The sequence below is a fragment of the Gopherus evgoodei genome, chromosome 4, assembly GCF_007399415.2.
Source record: "Gopherus evgoodei ecotype Sinaloan lineage chromosome 4, rGopEvg1_v1.p, whole genome shotgun sequence".
Taxonomy (NCBI): Eukaryota; Metazoa; Chordata; order Testudines; family Testudinidae; genus Gopherus; species Gopherus evgoodei.
In genome coordinates, this window is record NC_044325.1 from 23418295 (window position 1) to 23429441 (window position 11147).

The 11147-nt window shown below is 43.6% G+C and overlaps 1 protein-coding gene across 6 annotated transcripts in view; it reads right to left on the reverse strand.

Moving 5' to 3' along the window:
• Positions 1 to 8199, reverse strand: part of TRAF3 (TNF receptor associated factor 3) — a 98624-nt gene extending 90425 nt beyond the window's left edge. For 5 of the 6 annotated variants that reach the window (XM_030558696.1, XM_030558697.1, XM_030558702.1 and 2 more), the window contains exons 1-2: positions 8118 to 8199; positions 7589 to 7653 (exon numbers count right to left, since the gene is read on the reverse strand). The gene's annotated coding sequence lies outside the window, so the exon portion shown is untranslated. The remainder of the gene's footprint in view (positions 1 to 7588; positions 7654 to 8117) is intronic. The other variant, XM_030558698.1, reaches the window with a different exon arrangement.
• Between the last annotated feature and the right edge of the window lie 2948 nt (positions 8200 to 11147).

Sequence of the window (11147 nt, forward strand, 5' to 3'; positions counted from 1 at the left end):
TGTTAAAAGTGATTTTAGGAAATTTTATTTTGTTATGGATGATGGAAATGTATTATCATTCCAAGTCCAAACAGAAAACAAGTTGAAAATCACAGTTTAAGAGCCAAAACAGATAGTATTTTGACATATTATATTATACAAGCAGTTATATATTGTTTATATTGCATTGCATATACACTGTAAAGAACAACAGAAGAACTGCAACAAACAACAGGTTTCCTGCCCCAGAAAACTTACCATTTAAAGGCACCATCTGGCATAGTACCATAGACAAAGTGAGGCGGGAGGTTACTATGAACTGAATGAATAACAAAGCAGCTCTATGTACATATCTATTTAAGGCCTTTAGATGGGCGCAATATTATCGAAGCACGTTGCACATCTTCAACGTATTTATCCTCACAACACCTCCATGAAGTAGAGGTTCTATTATTCCCATTTTACAGATGGGGAACTGAAGCACAGACACTTAGGCCACGTCAATATTTTGGGGACTATAGAGACTGTACAGCACTGTAGCTATGTCGGCATAACCCCGTAACGTGGACACAGCCTGCATTGACAGAAGGGTTTTTCCATCAATGTAAGAACAGCTCCTCCCCAAGCAACGGAAGCTAGGTCAACAGAAGCATTTTTTCTTTATTATTTTTTTTAAATAACCTGGCTGAGTCTACCCTGGGGTTAGGTCAGCATTGCTGCAGCTCTCACGCATGTGGATTTTTCACACCCCCATCGTGCCATAGCTACGTGGACCTAAATGTTAAGTGTAGTTTAAGTGTAGTTTAGGCCTAAATGACTTGCCCAAGATCACACAGAGATCTAACGGAGCAAGAAATCGAATCCTGGTCTCCCAGGTTTTTAGTCTAGCACTCTAATGACTAGATCATTTCTCTCATGATGGATTATCAAAAAGTTCTGAATATGCTAACTAGGAAATCATTGAAGGCATAAAGTGGCAGCATGGAAGAATGTATTTGTATTATGGTAGTGCCCACAATAGGCTAGTTAAGACAGAACAAAGCAAAGCAACTATTTTGCTAAATGCCTAAGAACACTGTTGAGAATAACAATGTTAAGTTTTAAACACACCAACTGGTCATGTCCTACTTTTCTTACAGTATTCACTATGCTTTACTTTTCATATTATTGAAAGTACTATGAAAAGACACACATTCAGTATGATTCCGAATGCTGAACTTGTATGGTTATGACAAGAAGTCTCAGTATTGCCTTCACATGGCAATGAAAAGAACCATAAAGCTTGTATTCACAAGTATTTGGTCTGGAGCACCTGGTGTGCAGATTATACGTCAATGGATCCATTCACTTTAGAATTCATACACTATATCACAGGGCTCATCGAAGTTTTGTTCGCATTGCACATGGTCTAAAGGATCTGTTATCCCAATACATTATAAAGAAATCTTAAACTACAAAAACATTACACTAAAGTTAAAATTCTAACTTAAATAAGAGCTTCATTAATGACTTGGATAAAGGAGTATCTTAAAATTAAAATTTAAAAACACTTATAAAATTTGAGGATGACATCAAACTGAAAGAGGTTGCAAGCATTGTGGAGGACAGGATTAGAACTCAAAACCACTTTGACAAATTGGAGAACTAGTCTGACATAAAAAAATGAAATTCAATAAAGACAAATGCCAAGTATTATACTTGGGACAGAAAAAAATCAAATGCACAAATAGAAAATGGCTAAGCACCAGTACTGCTGAAAACGATCTGGGGGTTATAGTGGATCACAAATTGAATATGGTTAATATTCTGAGGCGTACTATCAAGAGTGTTGTATGTAAGACACAGGAGGTAATTGCACTGCTCCATTCAGCACTGTTGAGACCTCAGCTAGACTACTACGTCCAGCTCTGGGCACCCTACTTTAAGATGTGAACAAATTAGAGAGTCCAGAGAAGAGCAACAAAAGTGATAAAAAGTTTAGAAAACCTGACCTATGAAGATAGGTTAAAAAACTGGGCATGTTTAGTCTTGAGAAAAGAAGAAGGGGCAGGGGATGGATAAGAGTCTTCAAATTTGTTAAGAGCTGTTATAAAGAGAATGGTGATCAATTTCCTCCAGGTCCACTGAACGCAGGACAAGAAGTAATCTGCAGCAAGAGAGATTTAAGAAAGATATTAGGAAAAACTTTTAACCACACCTCTACCTCAATATAACGCTGTCCTTGGGAGCCAAAAAATCTTACCGTGTTATAGGTGAAACTGTGTTATATTGAACTTGCTTTGATCCACCAGAGTGCGCAGCCATCCTCTCCACACACACACACACACCCCGAGCACTGCTTTACCGTGTTATATCCACATTTGTGTTACATTGGGTGGCATTATATCGAGGTAGTGGTGTATAAAGGTAGTTAAGCTCTGGAACAGGCTTCTAAGGGAGGTTGTGCAATCCCTGTCGTTGGAGGTTTTTAAGAACAGGTTGGACAAACACCTGTCAGGGATGGATTAGGTTTACTTGGTTCTGGCTTAGTGTAGATGGCTGAACTCAATGACCTCTCGACATCACTTCCAGCCCAACATTTCTATGATTTTAAGCCTCGTGGTATGGTGCTCTGTAAAAATGAACGTTACAGAACAAAGCATGAAAGATGTCCCAGGGACACAGTATAAGGGAGAAAAGTAATTAGATACTTCCCATATAAAAGTGCTGGTCTCCAGAAACATGTTAAAGGTTTTACTTTTCCTTTGCTGCCACTCACTATATTTCTTCCCATATTATTATCTCCTTCCCATCCTTATGCTTCAGAGCACAGGATTCTAGTAAATGTACATTTTTTACTGCACACACCACAGTGTATAACAGCAGGCAAGAGCAACAGCATGGAAATCTAAGGCTTACCATTTTGGAGTGTGAGGAGAGGATTAAGGACCTACTATTGTAGTATATAAATGAAGAGATACTTGCCCTGCTAACCTAGTTACGAGTCCAACAATAAGCAGCAATTCAACACAAGTCACAAGTGCAAAGATATTCTACCATCAGTGCTCCTCTCCACATCTGTCCAAGTTGACAGTACAGTGGATTGCATTCCCAGAAAAATACAAAGGCATTGAGGAACTTAGAAAAAAAATTAAGAGACTCAGTAATGAGATGTCTTTTCTTGCCTTTGTTTTCCCATTTCTATTTTCTTGTCTCCCTCTGTTTTCTGTCTTCTATCTTCCATTTCAGGTTTTTTTCCTCCCTTCTGTTTTCTTTTCTACTCTTCCTTTTTTACCCCATGTTTCCCCCTCACACACCACCTTCCTGTTTTGTGGGTCCCCTCCTTCATTACCTGTAGTCAATCCCTTTCTGCTGCTCCTTCTCCTCACTTCCTGTCTGCACCTCCCTTTCTACCCCCTTCACTTTCCCTTATTAGTTTTCTCTCTTGGCTTCTCTCTCACCCTCCAACTTTTGTGTTCTCTTGCTCTCTCTCTCTCTCTCTCCTCTTGACATCTCCATTCTCCCCCTCTCCCTTCTTGGTCATCTTTATCCATATTCACTGACAAACAGCTTCCGAGTTAAGGATGAGTTTTACAGAACTCAGCATTCCAGAAGAGCATGAGATACCACCAGGCAACCCTAACTCTGCATTAACAAGTTTTTTGTCAGTTAATTTCTTAGATTTTTTTTTTTAAACCAAAATGTTTTTGGTAGGAGACAGTGGTCATTTAGGCAATTGTAGTTACGTAGGGTTGCAGCTGAGATGCTACTATAACCAAGTAATGATTATCCCTACCTACCTCTAACAGCACTTCATCAGCAGATCTCAAAGCACCGTATACCAAGGAAGGAAGCATCATTATTTCCACTGTACAGATGAGGAAACTGAGGCACAGAGACATGTTAAGTTGCCCATTCATCTCATTCTCACTGGGGTGTTCTCATTCAGTTGAGATGAATACAGCCTGAAACGACAGCTCTAATACCTGAGAACTGCTCCATTCATTTCAGGCAGTCACTGGCCGTGGGGTGAGAACACTGACAATCGGTTCTGAACTCACTCCAGTCACAGTAGTATGTTCTTGGTTCATGCTACCAGAATACTTGTTCTCAACTCTCCACTCAAAAGGGCAGGGCCTCCCCCAGATCCCAGCCCGTATGAGCGAATTGGGAGAGGGGCTCAGCCTTCCAAATCCCAGCTTAGCCCATATGAGCGAGCTGGGAGAGGGGCTCAGCCTTTCAAATCCCAGCTCAGTCCATATGAGCGATCTGGGAGAGGGGCTCAGCCTTCCAAATCCCAGCTCTCACATGGGAGAGAAAAAGAGGGAAGGGCTCAGAGATACCCCTCCAGAGGGTCAGTGCCCCACCTCCCAGATGGCAGCATGCACATGGGATGGAAGAAAGGATAGGCACCCTGCCCCTAATCCTCTCCACTCGCCTGGCACCCACCTTCATGTCATGCCTCAGTGCCCCACCTCTTCCCTCCCACTGTCTAATCCCCACCCTTTCCCCTAGACCCTTTCCCCTATGCTATCACCCATCTCCATTTATGCTCCTCCCCTCACTGCAATCCCAAACTCCTCTTCCTCAACCCCTCCCAGCATATAATTTATTTTCTTCCTGAAAATAATATGATCATCTTCTGAATTTTCTGCCGCACTCAGATTACATTTCCCCAAAATAAAAAAGGCTTTGAGAAATGCATGTTGCTGCAATCTGTCTACGTTACACTTTCAGCTTCCTGCCAAGGGTTGGACTGAAATCTACAATACCTGGGAGCTGCTCAGGTCCTGTTGGTCATGGCAAGCTAGCAACTCCCTTAGACACACATCATCATGAAGCACACCAAATTTCAAAAGCAACATGAGCAAACATGGATTTTAGAATACTTAGAAGAATCAACATTTAAAATAGAAAGGCATTCTCCACCTTAACTACAGCAGAGATGTTGCTATAGTTCAGAGGTCAAAAAAATGCCAGGAGGTTTCAAACATAGGTACCCAGCTCAAAAAGTACCCATCCCTGGGCATGAAAAAGAATTTCAAATCTTTGGAATTCTTAAAAAGGAGCATCCAGAGGGATATTGACCTCCAAAACTGATGTATAGTCAGCCATCTTCAGACATCACAAGATTCAAGACCTTGAATTAAGAAGCTCAACAAAAATCTGAGAAATTCAGCTATTGCATCACATAGAATGTTTGAGACCACAATGTCCTGATATCTCTGCAATGTCTGTTCACAAAAGGGCAAATAAGGACAGTAGATCAGCTTCTCTCATTCCTCTGTTTTATTCGCTTAATTCACATTTCCAAAACTTGGGGGGGAGGAGAGGGATCTATTTTCTTTGGTAATTCAACAATAATGTAAGTGAAATAAAGATTTTTGGCTTTTAGTATTTTATCACAATTTTCACATTCATTAGCAGAAGATCAAAAATCCCCTATCTAAAAGGGCGCTCCGCTTTCCTCATTTAAACATATCACTACAGACGAAAAGAAAGAAAATATAATGCAGCAGGATTTCAAAGCCATATTGAAAGCCAAAGCAACTATTTCTATCTATGGAATCTCAACAGTCACACTAAAGGATATATCATCAGCAATAGGAATTGAACTAGTAAAATTTTATATATTACTTCAAGATATTAACAATAGTAGAGATGCTTAGACGATTGTTATGAAGATAACCCAAATTGTTGGTCTATTTCACTATCGGTTTGCACTGGAACTCTGTCTTTCAAACCAATATTAACATCAAACTTAAATTCAGGTCTTCAGAAAAGCACAGCGACTGAGACCTTTAACACCCACTTTTAATTCAGATTAACTGCTTTGCTGTTAGATGTATGGTTGCTTTTCTATGTTCTAAATCCAGTGCCAACTGAAGCTTCCAACCAGGTTGCATTTCAGTGACACACCTTACATTTTAAAGTCAGAACAAGACACCATTTGTAACACTGTATTGGTGTCCACTTGTGCTGCTCAAGCTCATGATATGTCAGTGTCTCCATTATCAATCTGTATTATAAGGGGTTTCCCAATCTGACCATAAAAACTCAGATTCAGGCTGAAACGTGGTATATTTTGTCTCAAACTGGGAACCTCTTTCTGTAAACACATTAAATGTGTTATGCACACAGTGTCATTTTTACATTCCAAACTGTAAATAGAACTGTATGTGAATTGCAACGTTTGGACACTTTTAGACTCCTGTAAGTTAAAAATGGCTCATTTTATAAAATAAAATGTATGTCATTCCAAATATACTGTAGTCTGAAAAAAGATCTGATATAGTAATTAAAATACAGCTTCTGTGTATAGACAGTAGTATTTTAAATATGGATTTTTACTAAATATGCAGCATTATGATACATGTGCCCAGGCTTAGCATTGCTCAAATGCATTCACAGCATACACTGAAAAATAAACACCTTCTTCTGTTGTATGAATGTGAATGAAGATTAGTACACAACAATGCGAAATACATTCTCTAAATAACACACCTATTATACAAAATGCATAGCACTATATTCAGTAAGCTTCTTTTGATTAAAACATACAATATAGACAAGATTCAGATAAATCTTGACAATCTAGAAAAACTACTGACCCGAAGAGATCTCACATTTCAAAGCATATCCTTGGCACTACCCACATCTTACTACTATAGAAACACAGGAGATGACACAACATTGTTCAAATAGATGATGAGCAGCCAGATATAGGAGCCTATAGTCTTCCAAACCATACATGAGCAATAGCGAGGCACAACATGACTGCACACTAGAATGGCAGACATAATTATGATTTTTTTTGCTTTTTTGAAGTTTATTTAGACCCTTGATATTATCTGAAGATAAAAATAAATCACAGAGATGTAAACGTCTTGCCTTTCTATCTTACAAGCCACTGCAGTTCTTTGATTATGAGTCAGTCATAGGTTCATCTGCAGAAGAATGACTCAGTATAAACTTTTAAACAATAGTTATTTTTCTACTACACTATCAAATGAAAAAATTAAAACACTATGCAGTAAATAATGCACACATTTATTAAATATTAAAATCATGTAAAATTAATGCAGTTTTTGTTCATGCTAGGGAGATCATTTTATAAAATATGGCCTTGGTAGATATGCAGTACAAAAAATACGGCTATTTTTGCAGTAAGTATGGATAGCTATTTCTACTTAAATACTGAGAGAGGATATTCCCCAACAGGGACAGGTGAAACCCACATTAAATTGAATTTATTTTACATCCTTCACTGGAGAACCCCTCCTTGCCCGCAACACACACACATATATATATCCAATATGGTAATGGTTTGCTAAAAGCCAGCTCAACACAGATATAAAAGTTTATTAGAGAATATTTAAATAAAGATACACGGTTAAGAAGCAAAGCGGTCTTTGGGGGTGCAAAGTTAGCAAAATAAGCGTTTGCCACAAGTGAAAAGAACAGCTCAAAACACACAGACACTGCCCCTTTAAAAGCGTATGGCCCGCCCACACTGCCTATGAAAGAGCTTTTCTGCATTCAAACAACACATCAAATGCATGCAAGAACCCTTAAGCACATCGCATAGCAGAGCGACAAGTGGAAGGGGGTTTTTGCATGGAACACTTACTGATCGGCTCCTCCAGGCAGGGAGATGTCAGGCGGGTTTTAGCCTTGCAAGTACGTCTCCCCCACCTCAAAAAAATGAAAAAAGCAACAGCCCGGAGTATGTATGTGTCTGGGCAGAGTCTGAGCAGCAGCCCTGAGTACCAATATGAGCGCCTGCAGCAACAGGCGCAGCCTGAGGCTGAATCAATCCCCGGGCAGCAGCCGCCGCCGCCAGATCCTGGGCAGCAGGCTGAGTCTGATGTGGCTGTCCCTGGCTGGTGGCTGAAGCCGTGTCCCCGCACATGAGCAAGGCAGCAGCAGCAGTCGCCTGAGCCCGTCCCAGCCCCTGGGCAGCGCCGCCGCCTGGCCCCCAGCAGCCAGATCCAGAGCAGGAGCCGAGCCGCAGCGTGTCCCTAAGTGGGAGCGGGGGCAGCAGCCCAGGTGGCCGCAGCCCTGCCCCTGACTACGAGCCTGCGCCCGAGCCCGGGCAGCTGCCGGGCTCGCCGAAGCCCCTTCCCGTGCGGGCGCGCAGAGCCCCCCGCCGCCCCTACCTGCCAGCGTGTGAGGGGGACCCACTGCAGCCGGCGGAGGCGGCCGCTGCCCGGCTGGAAAGTCCCTGGTGCTCTGCCCCGGCTCCCCCCGCCCCGCACTTCCTCTCCCGCCCGCCCAGGCTGGAAATCCCCGACGCGGCGCGGCGCGCTGCTCTGCCTGCCTCCAGTCCTCGCACACCGAGGGGCGGCTCCCTCCAGCCGGGCTCCTCAGCGCGCAGGCGAGAGGGGGCCGGGCCTGGCCTGCGGCCCGCCCCGACTGCACCTGATGCCGCCGCCCCCCTGGGGGAGCTCGCTGACCGGCCCTGGCCGGGGAAGAGGGGGGGTCCGTGCCAGCGGGCTCGGCCTTAGGGGGCGGCCCAGCCCTCAGCAACCCGGCGCCCGGGCGAGACGGGGTGGTGCCCAGCAGTGTGGCCGCTGCCGCTAGCACGGCTCCTCCGCGGACTGCTGGGAGTTGTAACGCGCCGCGGGGCCCCTAGCAGGCTGCTCCAGCCCGCACAAATGCACATGCGCCCCCGCTGGAGAAGTCGAGCGGGAGCAGAGGGTCAGGGAGAAATTGGCTGAAGGAGACCCGGGCAAGACAAGCGGGGCTATGGGACAAGAGGTTCACCCTAAGGTCCCTGGCCTTAGATTTTTTCCCAGATCTGGATGCTAAATTATGTCTTCCACAGTTTGCTCCCCACGCTCAACTTTATATGTGATTCTATTATATCTTGTAAAGTTCGGTATGGGGTCACATTTTCCCCTCCCCTCAGAAATGATGTTCCCGGGGAAAAGTGAAAAGAGAGGGTGAGGGAAAGAGGAGTGTGAAGAGGGAGAAAATCATGCGAGAACTAGAATGGGAACAGGGAACATAGAAAGGAAGGACATGGATTATCACATATGAAAATACAATCCATTTTTACCTAAAATCACTCCCTCAGCAGCACCTCACCCAAAAGTGAATGATCTTCAGGAGAGCGTGACTAGACCAAACTCCTACAATACCAGTATGCAAATCACTAGGACAGATCATAAAAACAAGTTAGACTGCTGGTTCTCTGCACAAAACTAGCAAATTGTTTCAGTGCAGTAGAAAGTGCAAAACTAAGACCTGCTCTCACCAAATACAGCCAGTAAACAATAAACTAGAGGTAACAGAGTCAAACAGCTGTGCAAACCCAGAAAGAGTGTGCAATCACTGTGACAGAGAACAGATTGAAAGAGAAAGAGATTTTCTACTCCAGTGTCCAAAAGAAAAGGAAGTACAAGAAATGTATTTACTCAATTATCAGAAATGATAAAGAGACTTCACATTAAACAGCAAAGAGGGGGGAAACAGTACATATCTGGGAAAAAGGAAAGAGATGGCAGCAATAATATCACATTATTTAGAGCAAACTGCAACTAAACCAGCAGTAGATAATGTTAACTAAACACAAGAGGTTTAACCCCCAATATAAAATGTTAAACCCTGTCTTGGGCAGATGCTTTATGTACTGAATCTACTGGTGACAGATAGAAGATTCTCTTTTACACATGGATAACTTTTGTATAGTTTGTTGTGTCAGTAAAACATAGCATTGAACTGAGAGGAAGTGAAGGATGGCAGAGAAACAGACAACTGGGGCCCAGTGCAGGATTTTATTGTGGACCCCCTCCCACAGCAGTGCCACCCCTAATCCCAACTCAGTTCTGGGGTGCAGAGGGAACTGGAAAGCAAGCCTCTCCCACACTTACCTTGCAGCAGCAGCTCCAACAGCTCCTGGGTCCCGTGGGGCTGAGCCCACCACCTGCTCTCACCCTGCAATGATGGCTGCAGTGGTTCATGTGTCCACGGGGCTAGGCCTGGCACGCTGCTCCATGCATTGCAATATGGTGTGCAATGGCACAGTGCTACTCTGGTTTGGCCCACCAAACCTCATATTATGGTCGGGTGGGCCAAATCTGAGGGTTATTGTGACCTTTTACATCAGGTTGCAATGCATGCAACAGGCTGCCAGGCCTAGCCCCACAGGACACAGTAGCCACCCTGAGGGGTGAGTCATGGACACAGAAAAAAGTCACAGATAGATGTTATTCATGACTTTTCACGTAATGACAAACCTGCAGCCTTAATAATGATACAAACTTGCAGACCTCCCAGGGCCTTCTAAGGTACTTTGCCCCCTGGGCACCTGCACTGGCTGTTGTTCTGCCTGTGGAGAGGAGGTTCTGTGGCCTTTGTCTACCCTAGACTTTTCTGAGAACTGTCTCACTGTTTCACTACTAACAGTGCAGCCCCTCTAGCAAGAGGAATGGTGGCAGGATTGCTGTAAGCTATCCACCAATGGTTTTGACACATTATTTAGACCTGCTGAATATTGATTAGATGGAACATTAAATAGATGTCCTAGCGAACAGGAGTGGCTAACAGGAGGGTTTCACAAGGGAGTTCTCCAGGTGAAAGAAGAGATTACATCATCCTTGGGGTAAGTTTGTTGTCTGTAGTGTGTATGTTTGTGGTGTGCTTGCTGCTTGCCTGAAACATACCATGTGGTCTGTTTGTTTGCGGGACTGTGTGCTGACAGTGTGTGTGCTGAGCCTAGTGACCTGCTAGGCAAGGATGAGATCTTCTTAACGAGGTTTTGATCCCTAAGCCCTTTAGCACCCATCAACCCTTAACCAGGCTACTCAGGAAGAGCAGGGCTTGAAAAAGCCTTCTCCTAAGCGACCAGAGGAGCTAGTGAACAAGAGCAGCTAACAGGGAAGTTTTACAAGAGCGTTTAGAGGGGGAGTGTGAGGAGGGGGGGCTAGATACACTTACAATTCTTTAAACTTAAAGCCAAACACCTATTAAAAAAACAAAAACAACAAAGGAATGAGCTTCAGGAGTAAAAAGATAATGCAGGCAGAAATCCAACAACAAAGTGGGTGCTATCCAGTTTATTGCACCCATTGCAACATCTATGATTACCTGCCTTATGAGCAGGTGACATACATGTGCCTTCGCTGCAAGGAGCTCCTGGCCCTTAAAGACCATGTACGAGCTTTGGAGACCAGAGTGGCTGAAGC